The sequence below is a fragment of the Peromyscus maniculatus genome, chromosome 5, assembly GCF_049852395.1.
Source record: "Peromyscus maniculatus bairdii isolate BWxNUB_F1_BW_parent chromosome 5, HU_Pman_BW_mat_3.1, whole genome shotgun sequence".
NCBI classification, from domain to species: domain Eukaryota; kingdom Metazoa; phylum Chordata; class Mammalia; order Rodentia; family Cricetidae; genus Peromyscus; species Peromyscus maniculatus.
The window spans coordinates 92,106,190-92,125,567 of record NC_134856.1 but is presented as its reverse complement, the minus strand read 5'-3'; the positions used below and the strand labels follow the sequence as shown (position 1 = coordinate 92,125,567).

At 39.6% G+C, this 19,378-nt stretch overlaps 1 protein-coding gene across 2 annotated transcripts in view; it reads right to left on the bottom strand.

Moving 5' to 3' along the window:
• Adarb2 (adenosine deaminase RNA specific B2 (inactive)) overlaps window positions 1-19,378 on the bottom strand; it is a 532,528-nt gene that overhangs the window by 184,655 nt on the left and 328,495 nt on the right. The gene's annotated exons all lie outside the window — the stretch shown is intronic.

Sequence of the window (19,378 nt, the reverse complement as noted above, 5' to 3'; positions counted from 1 at the left end):
TCCCAAACAGATCAAGCCAAATGACTGTCTGACAGCATTTTTATCAAATTCCTCTCTCCATTCATTTAAAAACCTTATGATTTCTATCTTTCTTCCCTTATTTATTTATTTAATTTTAGCATCTACTTTGCTCTTGTCCCACATGCTTGAAAACTTTGTCTTCAGGATAATAACCTTTCATCTGCTTACAGGTGGGTAGGCTAACACCTATCAAGGAAATTTTTAGAGTGAAAGTTGAGTAAAAAAATTCCAGAATTAAGAGAGAATTGTCCCCCAAAAGACAAAGATTCCCCAACTCCCACACCTGTGGAACATTTGCTCTGAGCTCTTGAACTATATACATGAAGTAAAAAATTAGAAGCTGAGAAACACACACACACACACACACACACACACACACACACACACACACACACACACGCTCATTAAATCCATAGTCATTTCACTTAGTGGGTGTATTAGTAGGAGTACTAGAGGTGAGAATTAGGCCAGAATCAGGTAGAGGGCTGGAACTATCCTAGGGATGGTCAAATGTCATTGACATTGATGGAATTCCAGGGACCCAGGAACAGCTGGCTTTCTGCACCTCTCCTGTTGTGGTTAATGTGTATTTTGCTCTGTAGCCCAGGTTGGCCTTGAACTTGATATCTTCCTATCTCAGCCACCCAGAGACTAGGATTCCTGGTGTACATCCACATGCCCAGATGGCAATTTCTTTCTTAAACAGAGAAGTGGAGAAATGCTAGGTGGGAAGTGCTATTGGGAAACACATTTTAAAATGGGTAATTAAAAAAGTCAAAGTTCCTTATTTAGAAGTTTCCACTGAACAGAATATAGTGCAGAAGCTGCCAGTACCTGTTCACACAGCAAGTACTCTCTACTGCCAGAGGCTCAGTGCAAGGGACTCTCAGAATCCACACTCTCCTTGTGTCTGCAAAACCCTCTGTTTTGCTATGGACCCGGACCATAGTTATTAAAGGACCACAGATAAAAGTGCTACCATAACTTGTCTGTTGTGGTACCGTATTAGAGGCATTTCTGATCTCCTCTTAAGCTGCTGGCTATGAAGGACTTTGTTGCTGTGCTGTGCAGGGCCCTTTCCTTCTCCTCTACAGCCTTTCCCACTCGAGGGCAGGATGATTTAGTGGGGTCACCATGTTCAACACTGCCTCTTGTCTCTTCCTGTTATTACAAAGGAGTCCTGCCTGTACCAGTATTCCCATTTGCACTTATACCTTGATCTAAGTGCAGATACCCATGAAAACGCTCGCTGGTAGTTTTAACTGCCCTTAGCCTTCAGGCAACCAGACCCAGGCTGGAACTTGCTCTTTTCTTCCAAGGCTGAGCCTATTTTCTTTTTAGACAAGCTTTCTAGAGGCCAGGGGAGATCACATTGAAATTCATCTCAGAGCCTGTTAACAGCTGTTGTTTCCAGTAGAGACAGGCAACAATATAGTGTTCACACAAAAAGAACAATAAATAACTCTAATATGAAGTGCCTGCTCCTCCTTCATTCTACCAAACACGAAGCATCAATGTAGCTAAGGCTTTGCTCCCTCCGAGCTCTCATCACCCAAGCTCATTTACTCCAACAGAATGAAATACCTTACTTGAGTTATAATTTCATTAAGTGAGTCCAATAACGTTGCACAAAGACTGTGAAGCTCAAATGATTTTGTCTGGAGGATCTTGAAATGAAATTATAATTTTTTAATAAAGCAGGAACACTAGCAAAAGCCCCACAAAATATACCAAACTATTTCACAGCAAAACTGTGAAATATATAAAGACTATTTTAGATCCATCCAAGTCTTCACTTTTTGTCCTTGCTGTTTTTCCCCTTGTCTATCAAACAAAAATAGTGCATCCAGTTAAAATCGAATTTGAGACGAACAATGTTTTTCAGTGTACCTATATTCTCCATATTGTGTGAGGCAAGTGTAAACTCAGACAAGTACTTATTGTTTATCTGAAGTTCATGTTTAAGGCAAAGGGTGTGGATAGACATTTCTCTAAGGAAGATATTCTACTGGCCAATGAGCATGTAATGATTAATGTCAGCAGTTATTAAGGAAGTGCAAGTGCAAGGTAAACCACAATGAAACACCACACCACACCCACAGGATAGCTATTGTAAACTAGACAGGAAATAGAGTGATGGTAAGGTGTAGGGAAAGTGCAAACCCTGAGCTCCATTGATAATGACAAGAAACAGTGTGTTGCTGTGGATATAGCAATCCCTCCCATAGGTCTATACCTTGAAGAACTGAAAGTTTCACTTCACAGTAGCCTAGAGACAGAGGTTAAATGTCCACTCTTAGATGAATGAATAAACAAAAATGTGGTAAACACTCCTCATGGAATATTATTCAGCATGCAAAAGAAACAAACCATGTAATTTGCCTCTATATGGTTGAAATTATGGGCTCTATAGTAAAAGACAAATGCTATATCATCTCATTTATAGCATAATCTGAAAAGTCTAAGGCACTGGAGATGCCAGTCAAAGAACATAAAGCTTTCACCTATGAGAGGACAAAGTTCTGATTCCCTAATGAACAGCATCATGACTATAGGTAACAGCAATGCTTTGAACACTTGCAGTTCAATGAGAACAAACTTTACATCCTTAATACACATACACACTACACACACACAGTCACACACACTACACACATACACACTTACACGCATGTAATGGTAACTATGAGTGGTGATGAGTATATTAGCCTAATTATGATAATTATACAATGTATACATCTAGTAAATTATAACATGACACTCTTTAAATATATATGATCTCATGAGTCAATTAAATATTTTTAAATTAAAATAAATCATTGCCACATCAAAGACAGCAAATTTTAGCTAAATGTCTTTTATTTATTTTTAAAATTAATTAATTAATTATTAATTAATTAATGTGTATGAGAGTTTTCCTTGTATGTATGTGCATCGTATGCCTGCCAGGTGCCCTTGGAGATCAAAAGAGAGTATTGAATCCCCTGGAACTTGAATTATGGATGATTGTGCCACACCATGTGGATGCTGGGAATTGAACCTGGGTCCTCTGCAAGAGCAGTAAATGCTCTTAACCACTGAGTCATTGCTTCATCCCTCAAACAGCCTATATTTTATCTAGTAGTCTTAATGTCTTACGAAGTTTTATTTTCTCTGGTAGATTTTATATCTCAAGGGCCAGCTTATATAAACCAAATGAAGGCAACCTGTAACTAGAGTTTTCCTGCCTGACCCACAGTCAGGACAAATCTCTCTCACCCATCAGTCCCACAGCCACTCAGACCCAACCAAGTAAACACAGAGACTTATACTGCTTTCAAACTGTATGGCCGTGGCAGGCTTCTTGCTAACTGTTATTATATCTTAAATTAATCCATTTCTATAAATCTATACCTTGCCATGTGGCTCATGGCTTACCGGTGTCTTCACATGCGGCTTGTCATGGTGGCAGCTGGCAGTGTCTCCCTTTCGCCTTTCTGTTCTTTCTTTTCTCCTCTGTTAGTCCCGCCTATACTTCCTGCCTAGCCACTGGCCAATCAGTGTTTTATTTTTTGACCAATCAGAGCAATTTGACATACAGACCATCCCACAGCAGCAACCAAATAAATCAGGGAACTCAGACATGCACAACTAAAGAGCCAATTATTATCTGCTACCAGCATTGCTTTACACAAGAGAAATATCTTCATTCCAGAAATAATGGTTTTTAAGACAGAACTGAACACATCATTTTAATATTCTCAGAAAAGGGTGAACAATTACATTTTCAATACACAGAAAAACTAGAGCAAAGTTATTTGATCTCAGCGCCTTTCCTTATCGCCTCCTGGATGCCTCTTGTCTATTTGACATCATATTCAAGGGGTTCAGTATGCTTTAGTACTCAACTGATGCTCATTTTACAAGTTTCACAGACTTCTTTTGAAAAGCAGATTTCATACAGATTGCTAATGAAAGATGGAGGCCATATTTCACTGAACCCAATTCTAGGCATTTTGGGTCTATGAAGAATTCTTTACATTTCTAGTTGCCTCTTCAAACTCTGAATGGTTGGTGATGGGCCAAGTGCCTCTCCAAGGAGTGGCCTGTAAGGGCACACTGTTTTACTCACACTGTGAGTCCATTGGAAACTGACCCGGAGAGCATGAAGCAGGCTTGGCATGGCCCTAGTGGGGAAGAGAAGACTGGATTTCACCAAAGGTTGGCTCATAATTAGCCAACATATACTCTAAATGCATTGCTTGAAATGTTTTAGGACATTTGCATTATAAACCATATTACTTGTAGAACAAATAGCTTTGCTGTTATTGAACCAATTGTATATTTTTTGGGAACATGTGGGGAAATGTTTTCAGTGTATGGAAGGACTTGTCTAGAACCTGATGACATGAGAGAGCTGGAACTTGCAAGACAGAAGACTAAAGATGTCATGAGCATTATACTAATTTGGAAAACCGCTGTGCTGACATAGGGCTGGAAGATATACTTACTGGAATAACTAACTTGTGGCTATTTTTAAATCTTTCTCATCTTGTTTAGAACTTAAAACATCTCAATAGATTAATAGATTATGTATAGTTTCTTGTCAACATTAATCTTTGAAAATTTAATTCATGTATACTGGAGTGTCCCCGTATTTTGCCAATATTTTGGGGTGAGTATTATCTTTGCATGTAACTGTAGCTTATCTTTCATGAAAAAGACGTGAACAGACCAGCAAATTTTCATTTGGTAGCAGGGATTTTTGATTCCTCTAACATCCCTTCCAGAAGAACACTAGCTATAAAATACTGAACATTAAAAAGCATGACTGAAATATGTATACTAACATAGCTTTTTGCCAAACCAAAATATCTATATGTATTGAAGGTACTTTGTTAGGATAGGAGTTATCATATACAATAAGCAATGGCCTGATTTTCTTCTCTGGTGTATTTATTTCAGGTAAAGAAACAGAGACATTGGCTCTACAGCTAAATGACACACCTGGGCGAAGCCACAGTGCTGAAAACTTGCCCACATTCCTATCTAGGGGCTATGTCTGTTTAAGGAATTCTTTATTCCATCCCATCCACTCCCTTTTTAAAATCCCAGAGTGAAAATGTCTTTGCTGCCAAATTTTTTGGATTAATTGATCTTGTATTTTCTTTATCAAATTTTATCTTTACTGTGTTTTATCATCTGTCATATATTTAAAATCAAGAGAAAGTGTTATCCTTGATTTTAAGGCATATAAAGAAAAAGAGTCATGTGATGAATGACACTATGATTAAAAGATTTAAAGGTTAATATCTAGGACAAAAAATTATATGTGCTTTCTCCAGAAGGAACTACTTGCACTGTATTCATAAACAGAAGTTAACATGGTTAGTTGAAACTCAGTGACAGACCATGCTGAGGAATATCCCCCTATGAGAAAAGAGTGACATTCCCTTCTTTACTGCCCAAAGCCAAAGCCATAGGTTACACCACTGAGAAGAACAGGGTGCAATAACTTCTCAGTTAGTCTTGTTGCTTTCCTTTAGATGAAGAGGGGGAGTTGTAGAGGAACTGTCATCTCCTTCCTTGTGAGCAGAGAACCTAGGAGCATGTTATAGGATTCCAAGCCTATGCCTAGGTCCTAGAGAGAACAGGAAGGAAGGGTCATTAACAAAGGTGGGAAATGTTACTGGCCATGATGAATTTGATGGCTTGCCTCACTGTAATCAACATAAAAGTAAGATAAAATATATGAAGTGACTGTGTGCAGAGTTTGGATAGCAGGTGGTGAACAAAGACTGTCTTTGAGAAAAGGGAATCATTTTCTAGTAGAAAGATAGCCCCTACATTGTCCACAGTGATAACCACAAGTTGATCCAAGCAAAGAACAAAGTTTGTGCCATTAAGACAAGTGGAATTTGAGGGCAGAAGGAAGCACCAGACAGAGGGACAAGGCTCCAGACATGGCTGGAGTTCCGTGCTGTTATAGCTATACCTGAGCAAGGCAGACTGTGAGCCTGGCAGAGAACAGCCTCAGGGGATCTTAGTGCTGAAAGAAGAGTCAGGAGGTTGCTGAGCAATGAAAGTAGGTGTTCTGGTCAGGCAGAGGAGAAAGTTTCTTTAGTAGGGATCTTAGAAAGGTTGTGTCTCAGGACTGGTTACACCCTAGCTGAAATCAGCAAGCCAATTGGCTGGTAACAAAGTGCTTCCCAGAAGAAAAGTCAAGAGATACTACAATACCCAGATTCTCAACAACACAATGTCTTTGATGTCTAGAAGATAGAAGCAGTGATAATGATATTGTGAATGAGAAGCCAGAAAACAGAACCACAGTTAGGAAAAGCTCAGTTGTAGTGCTAAGGTAAGATGATGGTGAAATTAGCATAATGTCATTATATGGAAGTTATGAAGATCTTTAAGAATTTTAATGACGCCAGGCACCTTTAATCCCAGAGCTTGGGAGGCAGAGCCAGGCAGATCTCTGTGAGTTTGAGGCAAGCCTGATGTACATAGCAAATTCCAGTCTAACAAGGAATACATATTGAGATTCTGGCTCAAAAACAAACAAGCCATCAAACAAACAACAAAACAAAACAACAAAAAAGAATTCTAAAGAAAATGTGGATATATTGAGTGGAGAGATGGAATCTTGGTAGAGAAATAAAATTTTCAAATAAAACCCTAAAAATGAAACACTTGAGGCTAAAAAGTGTAATATTTGAAACAAACCATTGATTAGATTAGTGAATAGCAAAATAAACATACTTAAAAATACTAACCCCTGTCACTTAAAAAAAATAGATACATTGCTAAAAATTCAAAAGAAGTGGTAAAATAAAGCATTGGGTGTTACTGATTGATGCTGGCTTAAATGGCTCATGCTGGTAATCCAGCAGTAGAGAGGCCAAAGCAGCAAGATTGCTGCAGTCCATGTCATCCTGCAATACATAGTGAATTCTAGGCCTACTTGGGCTACAGAGTGAGGCCCTACCCAAAACAAACAAACAAACAAACAAGCAAACAAACAAATGAACAACAAACAAAACACAAATCAAAATCTAAAACCAAACAAACCTTCAAATCAACCAACAGACAAATAAAAAGTAACAACTCTATAATACAAAACAAAGTATAGCTCCAAAACAAACAGTAAAACAAACTATGGGTGATTTATGAAAAAAAGACAAGAAAGGGAAAAATGGCATGGGATACATAGAAAGTAAATTATCAGTTTGAAAGGCCTAAATCTAAATATACTATAATCCCATTAAATATAAATGGACTATGTACTCTAATTAAAATGCAGGGATTTAGATTGTGTTGAAAAAGTCAACCTGGCTAATGTTTGAAAGAAATCAACTTCAAATGTAAAGATCATAAATACATTGAAAATCAGTGTGTATGAAAAGCTATATCATGGAAGTACCAATAACAAGAAAGGTAGATGGCTAAATTAACAACAGATATTGTAAATCTTGACATGCCGAAAATTGCCATGAATTAAAAAAACATGTAATCACAATAAATTACTAAAAGGATAACTGAGAGTTCATTCACATAGAGTTTCAAGCAGCACGAATAAAAAACTAGCAAACTTAAGCTGAAGGATAGACCATACACCATCATCGAGATTTTAACATTCTTCCCTCAGTAACTTAAAGGGAAAGTAGGGAGGAAAGATGGCGTGCAGAACAAGAAGTTGAAGCAGAACCCTCAGCTAGGCCGATTTTAGTGACATGCACATAATACTCCAACCAACAGAAGTATGTGCTTTCATTTCACTCTCTCAAGGTACACCCACTGAGATAAATAATTTGTTTAGAAATAAAACAGGTCTTCATAAATTTCAAGGAACTGAAATCACAAGGGTCTATTTTTGGTTATATGATTAAATTAAATGTTTATAAATAAAAATTCAACTAAACAAAAAATTAATAAATATTAATCATACTGTTAAAAACAAAGAGGAACGCACAGGCTGGGATTATGTGCTTATAATTCAAAGAGTATATTTATACCCAGCGTGTAAGAACTCTTGTAACTCATTAACAGAGGCCATAAAATCCATTTATGAAATGGTCAAGATATTTGAACAGAAACTTCACAATAGAAAATAAACTCATCACCAATAAATTCACCAACTTGTACTGAACAACATTATAGCTTGGGGAAATGCAAATTAAAACCACAGTGAGATAATTACACACTGCTTTTAGAAAATTATGTTCAAAAAGACTGGTAATACTAACTGTGGTAAAAGATGCAGAGATAGTCACAAAGCACGGATTAGTAGATGAATTTTAGGAACCGTTGGATCATGCTGTACCTGTTTAATATACACCTGACCTATGACCTACCACCCCATTTCTAGATTTTTCTCAAGATAATATGAATGAAATAGGTATCTTCACAAGGGATCTATAAAGAGGTTCTTTTTTGTAGAAACTTTATCCATTATGACTCCAAATTCAAACTATCTCAAATGCCCATCAACAGAAAAACAGACAAATGAATTGTAATACACTTATATGATGGAGTAGCACAGAGCCAAACAAAACAAAATGAAATAAAAGGATCGAACTGTCAAAATACATTATGATATGGATGCATCTCAGAAGCATTAGATGGAAAGGAAAAAAAGTCACAAAACAGAATGTACCACTTGATTGCATTTAGAAATTTCAGAGCAGGCAAAAACACCTTCATGGTGAAAGAAAATCCATCGTCTGTGATGTAACTGTTTCTGCAAACTGCTTTTGGTGAGAGCAATCAGGCAGTCCCTAAGGTGGGTTACAGGGTGGCTGGAAAGAGGTCATGCAGAGTATTTCCGGTATGATGGAAACGCATTTTATGTTGGTAAGGCTGTAGGCTTTGTGTGTATGTATGTGTTATGGTATAGATATAATAAAGCTATGGGCTTTGTGTATGTATGCAGGTGTTACTACGACAACCTTCCGTACTATGTTAAAATGCTAAAACACAAAATCATAACTGGGCAAGAAAACAAATGCTCCAAAGCCTCAAAGTATCAATTTACCAGAAAAGGGAAACAGAGGCTGGGATGCACGTTATTTCATCTATAAAGAAGAGTCAGGATGGCAGACGTTAAGTGAAGGTATCAACTAGGATGAATAAATTATATGTCTGCTTATGGCTCCACTTATCAGAAATTAGAATTTATTACCTGTTTATTTTACAGTTGTGAATACTCAGATATATTAAAAAGCCCTGCCATTACAGTAAGAAAAAGAACAGTAACCTATATCCTCAAAGATAAAGTCTTGGAAGCATCCTTAGAGTCATGCGAAGGCGTGAACATGAAAGTACCAAGTGGAAAGTCGCTGGGGAGAGCTGAAGTGAGATTGCTAGAAAGTTGAAAGCTGAGGTCAGAATCATGATGGCTGCTCACACCTCTGCAGCCCTGAGGACTCAGCTTATTCACAGAGATGATTTCAGGAACTGCAAAAGATTGTATTTTCTAGAACCCATTTGTGCATGAAAATCCTGTTGTTTTTTGTTTTTTAAACAGGACCTCATGTATCCTAGGCTGCAAGATGGTAGACAAGCACTCCACCCACTGAGCTATACTCCCTGATAAAACACTTTTTTTTAAAGCAAGTAGGATGAACTAAACACAACCTCTTACAGTATGGACATGCCAAGTACCTAGAAAATCCATTCGTGTGAAATAACATAAACACTAGAATTTTTAATGAAAAGTGATAATTGCTAAAATATCTAAGAATTTGATCTTATCACTTGCCTCTAAAAGGTGGCAGGTATTTTTACAGGATGGGCTATTTCAAAACACATCAAGTGAATGTATTACTTCTGTCCTCATTTCAAAAACTGAAAGTGAGGTTTTTGTCCTCTTGTAGGCCACTTCGTTTCCATCCAGTACAGCCAGCCTGAACAATTATGTAACTGGAAAGGAAGGGTGACAGTTGGAGTCCACAGAACTCTGCTGGTACCCTTGGGCTACAATCCTTAGCCTCTTTTATAAGTTCCGTTCTTATGTTTCCTTTTGCCAAAACACACTCTGACAGATGGCCTCCCTCAAGCTTGACCCATTTTCTTCCATAACTGTATATTCTAAGGGAATGCAGGTATGTCTTTAAGTACATACTGCTCCTATCTAAACACAACCTCAAATAAGCATGAACACGTGAGCTACCCTCAGAGTCAGGAAACTAATTAACCTGCATGCAGGTGGGAGACAGGAATGGCATTTTGGGAAAGGGGTGAAAGATCGTATCTTACATACTTTCAAGGGCTGATTTTAAGTTCCAGTCCCACGAATCACACACAGTTAGTTAGTCCTCTAGTGTATAAGAGGACTCTAGGTCAACACGAAGTTTTGTAAAACACAAGAAGATTTGAATTCTTTTTGGTGATTGCAGGGAGGAAATATCTTTTGACAACTTCAGAGATGCATAGAACTCAGGTGTTTGGTCCTCGAGAGCATCCAATTCAACAATCTGGAGTGCCTGGAGTGCTGGAGCACACTAAGCTCCTGTGGGGATTCAGATGTGTTCTCACAATTCGAATGAAGTCTTAAAACTTCGTCCCTCATAATGTGACCATTTGGAGGTAAGATCCCACAGGTGGTAACCGGGCAGAGTAAGTCACCAGAGTGGAAGTAGCGATCTGCGAGCTAATGAAAGAGGCTCAGAGGAATCAAGTCCCTCACAAAGCCTTGATTCAAGTAAGACTCAGCCTTTAGAATTGTGGGGCAACAAATTTCTCCAGTTTAAGCCAACTGTGGCACATTGTTACAACAACTTTAGCTAACCAGTACATTCTTCACTAAGTATTGATTTCCTGCAAATAATTGCAGAGTTAAATACATGACAGGATGATACAGCATCCTATGCACTCAGGGAGGCAGGTTTTAGGAAGTAGCTGATGAGGTGGGACCTAGTAGATGATCATGTCTAGGGTTTAAGAAGCAGCAGAGCATCAATTCTCAACTTGTGGGTCGTGGCGCCCCAGGGGTCAAATACCAGATGTTCTGCATATCAGATATTTATATTACAATTCATAACCGTAGCAAAATTACAGTTATGAAGTGGCAATGAGATAATTTTATGGTTGGGGGTCACCACAACATGAGGAACTGTATTAAAGGTCACAGCATTAGGAAGGTTGAGAACCACTCAGTAGAGGATTTGAATGCAGTCTCTCACAGCATGTCTTATGAGGCTTTCCTCTCAGAAGAGAAAAGAGCATTCTAAGCAGGAGGAACACCATGTTTGAGGGTTCTAAGTAGTGATTCAGGATCTTAGTTAAGCTTCCTCCTTTTTTTGGTTCTTTGAAACTGGATTTCTGTGTAGCCCTGACCATACTGGAACTCCCTCTGTAGACCAGGCTGGCCTCAAACTCAGATATTTGCCTGCCTCTGCCTTCCCAGTGTTGAGATTGAAGGCATGTGCCACCACTGCCCAGCTATTGGTTTCTTATATGGTAAGATATATAGCCTTTGTATAAAAAAATTCCTTTATTTCTAAGGCATTTTGTTCTCTTCCTATGCAGTTGCCCATCACAGCGTCTTCTTGTGTCAATAAGGAATCATGTGTCTAGTAGGTTTTGGACCAATTACTGCCATGCTGTGAAAAGCTTCCAAAACCATACAGACATACTTGGCTTGATATATACAGCACATTCCAATGAACTTTGGCTTATTTTTAGAAACAGGGAAAAAGCCTACACACAAACAAGCAGACACCAGATTATTCCATGTACTCATCCAGATGTGAAAGATGGGCAAAGATACAGATGGTCTGACAAATGATTGACAGGAGAAGGTGAATCTTTGCAGGAAAATGTATTTAAAATAGGAAGATTCTCAAGGTATATGTTCACACTTCACTTGGAGGCTTAAAGTTTTCTAAATGATGTGCCAAGGCATTCTGTGGCTTTGCAATATTCTAAATAATTTCCTCATTTTATAGTTTGGGAATGGATGTTTTTAGATACGTATACATAGTATGACATCATTCTCTACATTTGAGTTTGGCGTCCTCAAGCAACTTTTCCATTTGGATACCACTGTAAGCTCCTTGGCTTCACTGCTGACATGAAGGTCATGAATATAAGATAAATGGATTATAGGGCCTGATGTACTGGCATCAAGCCTGACATTGTTGCACACTGCCCTCTCTGCTTGGGATATCTGAAATGACCACACCAAGTAAGATGGCTTAGGAGGTAAGGGTGTTTACCACAAGCCTGAAGACCTGAGTTGGAGAGAGCTGACTATCGCAGGTCATTTTCTAGCCTCTGAATGCACACACTGAAAGGACATCCTCAGTGATGGAATGGTATGATGAGCAACAAAGGCCACCCAGAGCTCAGTTGTCACACCATTTCCAATCCTCACACCAGACTTGAGAGCAAATGGCTCACATGATAAATTATTCTCCCAGTAAAATCAATGGAATGGAGGCTCTACAGAGCTATTCCTTCAGCAGGTGCCTCCTGAACCCATAAGCTTGCCAAGGATTAGTCTGGGCAGCTCATCTGTTTATAGTAGCAAATACACCCTGAAATTATTTAGCCATTTGGAAAGTTTTTACCCAAACTACAGTATATATTTTTTAAATTAGGAAGCAATATGTATTGCTTATTTATTTAACTCTTATATTCAAGTACTAAAACACACACAGGCATGAACATCTAGCATCCTTCATGGCATTCATACACATCTGTATGCATTTTCCTTCTTCTAATTTTATGTTGCTATAGACAGTTTCCTAGCTGTTCTTTTCCTTCATGATATATATTTGTTTCTTCTTAGCTAGACTTGGGGCAAAGTTTCTATATGCTCTAGAGGGCCCAGGCCTTTTACAGGTTTAAGTGTCATAGCTTTACAGTTTTATTGTGTCCATTTCCACGATCATAAGTAGGTGGTTTTTTTTTTTTTGAGGGACTATTTGCTCCTGAGGGAGAAACTCCATAGACATCTGGTCTTTGTGTTGGAGGCTCATTACATTTTTTTCCTTCTGTGTACATGTTACTACACCTGATCTTTTTTTTAAAATTAGGAAATGGCTCTTTATTTTATTTTACAATACCATTCAGTTCTACATATCAGCCATGGGTTCCCCTATTCTGCCCCCTCCCATCCCCTGCCTTGCCCCCAGCCTACCCCCCATTCCCACCTCCTCCAGGGCAAATCCTCCCCTGAGGACTGGGATCAACCTGATAGACTCAGTCCAGGCAGGTCCAGTCCCTTCCTCCCATACTGAGCCAAGTGTCCCTGCATAAGCTCCAGGTTTCAAACAGCCAACTCATGCAATGAGCACAGGACTTGGTCCCACTGCCTAGTTGCCTCCCAAACTGATCAAGCCAATCAACTGTCTCACCTATTCAGAGGGTCTGATCCAGCTGGGGGCCCCTCAGCCTTTGGTTCATAGTTCATGTGTTTCCATTCATTTGGCTACTACACCTGATCTTATCCAAAAGGCAGAGAATGATGTTTGCATGTTCTTATGTGTACAGTTACATGTGTGTGTGCGGAGGCCAGGGGACAACCTTGATTGCCGTTACTCAGGTGCCATCTACCTTTCTTTTTTCTTTTTTCTTTTCTTGGCCTAGATCTCACCAAGAAGATTAGGCTGGCTGGCCAGCAAGACCCAGGGATCTGCCTGTCTCTGTCTCCCCAGCCCTGAGATAACAAGTATATGCCACCAAGCTTTCCTTTTTTTCTTTTTTAAATATAAATTCAGAAGATCAAACTCAGGTCCTTTTGCTTGCAATGCAGGCACTTTACCAAAATAATCAAAAGTTATCTCTTCAGCTCTATCATTTGAATTTTTGAGAAGTACACCATGTATTGCTATCCCTGATGGAACTAGAATTATAAGATGCATCTGTTGCAGGCCTCTTCACAGACTTTCCAATTCCTCATCCCTTGTACCACAATAGAGCGTTTTTCTTAAGATCCAGAACTTGTGGGAGCCCACTACTCCTTGTCTTGCATGTCTCTAGTTTTTGCTAATGCGCTCAACCTCTCTGCTGTATAAAAGGCACACTGCCTCACAGGGCTGTGGATTTTGGATGACGACTTCACAATGACATCACCTTTGCCCTCCTTCACTTAGTACACACTCTAGGGACAGGATAAAACCTGCCCCAGCATGTCTTGATCTGTCCCAGTTTGTCCTGTCACTCCAGTCTGATCTTTAATAGCATCACTTAACTCATAGCTGTCCCAGTTTGGAAAACCCTACTTGTGAAGAAGATTCTCATTTGATGATAGTGGCTAGAGGTGCTATATCTATTATTTAACCCCTGAGACTCTTATGATTTTAAAGCTAAGTTCTTTACTTCCTACTAGACGTTTTAATCTATAGTTTTATAGGCACTTGATTCATCTGTTCGAACTGAAAATGTTTTGCATTTAATACTACCTACTCAAGGTCCAAATTAGAAATCTTTGGATCATTTCTATTTGTTTATTTTCCTCATTCCTTATGATAAATGGGTGTATCATCTAGTCTTTTCTTAATTGTTTACCAGGCTATCATCACCTTAACTGCTACATTTTTTGCAGTGATTTCCTACATATCACACGTATGTGTGCTTTAATGTGTGTCCCAAGTCACTCTTCTCCAGTGAGAGCCACACAGTTGTCCAGGAGACAGGAGACAGTGTGGTGACCTTGGAGTTGCATTGTTAGTTATTGTGGCTGGAGTTCAAGGTGAGCAGCAACAGAGGAGATGAGCAGAGCAGAGACACATCCTCTGGTGTTCCATTTGCCATATAATGATGTTGAGACTGACTGTGAAATGTTCATAGAACATCACAGGGTAGAAACAAGACTTGATAGTAATGAGATTTGAATCCTACAAAAATCACTATATGAATTTTGAAGAGGGAAGGAGCAATGTCAATGAAGAAATTACCTCTTATGATGGGTAAGGATACATACAGATGGAAGGGACCCCCTTTTAAGAGGAGAGTCTGTACTTGGATGAGGGGTTACTACTACACATAGACCCCTTTATTTTTCAATCCTAAGCCATCTTTTCTAAACTCACCATACAGAAACCTCACAGTTGAAGATGCTGGTTTGAAATGAAGCCTAATGAAAAAGCTAGATATTAGACTCCACTGTGGTTGGCAAGTGAAGAAGTAAGTGGCCATCTCTCCCCCATGTTTTGCATCTGAGGTCTAAGATGGCCCCAAATGTAGGTTGTGAGACACTGAGGTCTTTTCTGGATTTTTACCTTCTCCTTCTGATTTCCTTTAACACACCTCCCACCTTGCTCTTGATTATTACTGCAAGTTCCTACAATAGAAAACAACTTCCTCTATACGCTATCTCCCAGTGGGATTGTGTTTTCCTAAGGGCTAAGGCAAGTCTTGGTTGGTTATGAATTGCTTAGGCAGTTTTGAGTTTCAATACACATATAAGTTGCGAGACCTTGCCCAATTTTTCCGACCTCCTTAAATTTCAGTACAAATTATTACCACCACCATCAGCCTTGGAGGGGGTGATGTCTATGTCTCATTTAGGGTCAAGCACCTCAGCAGCATCATCACCATCATCACCATCAGCATTGGTATTATCACCATCACCACGATTACCATTATCACCATAGTCATCAGAATGTATGGCATGGGCCTGTTGTGCGACTTAACTGAGATGTGGCCCTACAATGAAACATGGTATCTGGCATATGACACAAACTGGAAACATGTTCCTCCTAGCCATTAGCTTTATATGGTTACAAAGTCTGGTTACCTCTCCCTGCATCTCACAAGAAAAAATAAACTCTCTCATCTTGTTTTCTGTAGATATTTTTAGCACGTGCATTTTTGAAGCCAATTGGATCTAGTGTTTCTTTTTGTTTCACTTTCCATTTTATTAAGGTACTGAACTGAGCTAATTGAACATTAGAACTAAGGCACAAAACCTTCATACAAGTCACCTTGCTTTCCTTTAACTTCAGTTAGCCGTGGTGTCAACACTGCTCTTCTTCAATGCTGTTAGAAATTTGGCCACTTTCTCATGTCTTACAGGGATTAGACATTCTAATAACTGTAAGTGGAGCAATGATCACATGAGTGATTGTTTAGAGAGCAGGTCACAGTGTCAGTACCCGAATTTGCAGGTCTAAATTGAATTACTTCTCTTTGATTGAACTTCTAGCTAATGTATGAAAATGGTATTTACCATTTTTAACCTCCTTAATAGATTGTTTTTTTTTTCATGCTTCTAATTTTCCTCTCTGGGGTTGACCAGAGTAAAATCATAAGATCAAAGCAGCCTTTTCCTGTCCTTGTGTGTATGATGACCTGTAATAGCCACAGGTGATACAGCACAGACATTCACAAACACAGCCCTCCAGAGCAGGAAATGGCCCCTTGTTCCTTCCCTTATCTTCCTCTGTGTCCCTTGGTATTCTTGCCATTCTTAAAGTCTGTCTGTGGTAAGTTTGAGATATTTGTACTGAAGGTGTAAAGAGCCCAGCATTCATTCATTCCACCTTACATTTATTCCACTCAGACTTGGTGGGCACATATCATACCTAGGATCCAATAATGGAGCCCAGAACTCATGCTTTTGCTTTATTTTGTCCGAAGTTTTCACCATCTACTCAAGCACTATGTGTTGTATTTGTTCACTGAATGCCAATCTCACCCAGTCAGGGTACAGTCTTCACAGGGCAGGGAGTCCTGTCTTGCTATGTTACCGTAGCTTAGTGTTGAACATGTTTCTTTGTGCACAGCAGTACAGACTATATGTGTGTTGGCCAAGATAGTTAAAATGTCAATCCAAGCAAGGTTATAAATGAAGCAAATCTGTTGCTTGGTCCTTCCTGGCCTCTTTTCTTTTGGGTTGATTTTTCCCTCTAGGATGAAGTTCTTAGCACCCTTTCCCTACAGAGCTCAGGATTCCTTTCTAGATACTCCCAAGCTCACCATCCAGATGAACCTTCCATGATTCCTTAACATCTTCAGAACACAGTTCTAGAACAAGAGCAGAGCAGGCACAAACCATATTAATCTGTTTTTGCCTTGAGATACGTACAATAGACTGAGGAACAATTTATTAACAGTTACACAGTTTTAATAGTGAAATTTCAGACATTGTGATAGATGTGGTATAATCTTTGTATTAATGCTTTCCTATGATTCTCAGAAAACACAGTTGACTCTGTGTTGTTTAGAGTACCTCAGTTTCTATGAAAGGCCAAGTTTATATGTGGGAAGAACCACCTTTTTCTTCTTGCATTGACAGTATAGTATATAGATTGTAGCTAAAGGGAGACTGGCCGTTCTGTCTCTTGGGACTTGATAGGAACTGTGGCTTATCAGGGAAACACAGAGGAGTTTTCCAGAGAGAATCCAAGGATGCAACCTTGTTCATCAAATACACTTGGTTTTTGTTGCAAAATCCTTGATTAGAACAGAGTATGGATTATACCATTCAGCAAGGCCACAAGAAATGTTCACTGAATGTCAGGACAAATACTGGGAGTCAAGGAAAGTGTACATTAAAGATGATCTAAGAGAATTCTTAGTCATTGGTTGCTGAGGTGGGAACCTCCCCCTAAATACTAGAACATTATTCCTGGGGCTGGAGCGATGGTTCAGCAATTAAGAGCATTGGCGGCTCTTCCAGAGGACCTGGGTTCTATTCCTACTACTCACAACCATCTGTAACTCCACTCTCAGGGGATCCAGTGCCTCCTTCTGGTTTCTGAAGGTATTGCATGCATGTAGTGCACAGACATACATGAAAGCTAAACATCATGTACATAAAGGAAAATTATTCTTCCTTCTTATACACAGTCTGTGAGTGTGAACTGGTGCCATATCACTGTGTTTAAAGTGACACCCATCCTGCTGTAAAATTAGAGCATGCTGATTATGGGTCAGTCATAGAAGGGAAAACTGCCTCACAAGATCTTGTTCTCTCAGAAACTTCTTTGTAACTAGATGAATGAAGAAGGGTGATAGTATGCCCTTCAGGGGTTGCAGAGGAGACCATTTTATGGAATCAGCAGGTACCAGACAAATGGGTTTTAAACAGAATGTTAATCAACAACACTATTTCTTTTAGCTACTGGTTTTCATTACAGTTCAGCATTTTTCTGCTTTGTGTTTGAATCCCAGTCAATTTCCAAGGTCACCCAACCCTGTTGCTTGGGGTCTCTCTGCCTCTCAGCTTCCTGTGAAGTTGCTAACCAATGTTCAGATAGAATAAGGTAGATTACAAAGATTCTGCAGGCGATCCTTATGCTATGTGGATAATCATATCCTAACACTGAACTCAATATGCACTTTCCTATATCCAAAGTTACTGTATCATTATTTGGAAGGTGTGCTAGGTGAATTGGTCTCTCTCTCTCCCTCCCTCCCTCCCTCCCTCCCTCCCTCCCTCCCTCCGTCTCTCCGTGTCGTGTCTCTCTCTCTCTTTCTCATGTGTGTTAGATTTACCTGTGTTGTTTGATTAGGACTGTAGGTTGCAATGAAAAAGAGGAAGAAACAAAAACCAACAACTGGCTGTCCTCAGGGCATTCATTCAGGGAAGGAGGGCACTGTGGTGTTCAGCTGATGTGACCAAGTGGAGGTGTTTGGTTGGAGGATGCTCAGGACAAGGCAACAAATTCTGTGCACACTTTATAGCACCCAGTACTTCAAGGGGCACTGAAGCATGTGTAGATTTTGTTGCTTGCACCCTTTGTGTCTGTCTTTGAGGATGAGGAAAGGCAGACGGCCAGGTGTGGTGTTGCATGCCTGCAATCCTAGCTACCTTGGAGGTTGATACAGGATGATCATGAGTACAAGGGCTGCTGAGGCTACAGAGAGTAAAGGACAGCCTGGGAAACTCAAAATACAAAGTAAAAACAACACAAAAAGGACCAAAGCTGGAACTCAGTGGCAGAGTTCTGGTTTAGTGTGCACAGTCCCCTGGTTCCACTACCAGCATTCAAACCGACAAAACCACAGAAAGAGATAGAGAAAGGAGAACCGCCCAGGCTTAGTGGAGCTACAACAGAACAGTGATGGTGGTATGAAAAGACACATAGGTACAGGTTCCTTTATTCACAAGCCATTGACTTTGCCTCTAGGCAAGATCTACAACATTGTTTATGTGTTAAGGGGGAAAACGTGAGTTCCTGATTGGAAGGACAGATCACTTGGTCAAATACTTACTTTACCAGTATGAGGACCTGAGTTCCATCCTCCAACCCACATAAAAATGCCAGATGTCGTGGCACACTTGTAATCCCAGGAACGGAGAAAGAGAGACATGTAGACCCCTGAGGTTCACTGGCCCGCTAGTCTAGCTTAGCTGGTGAACTCCAGGTCATTGAGAGAATCTGTGGTCAAAGGAGGTGGGTAGTCTTCCTGAAGCTGAGGC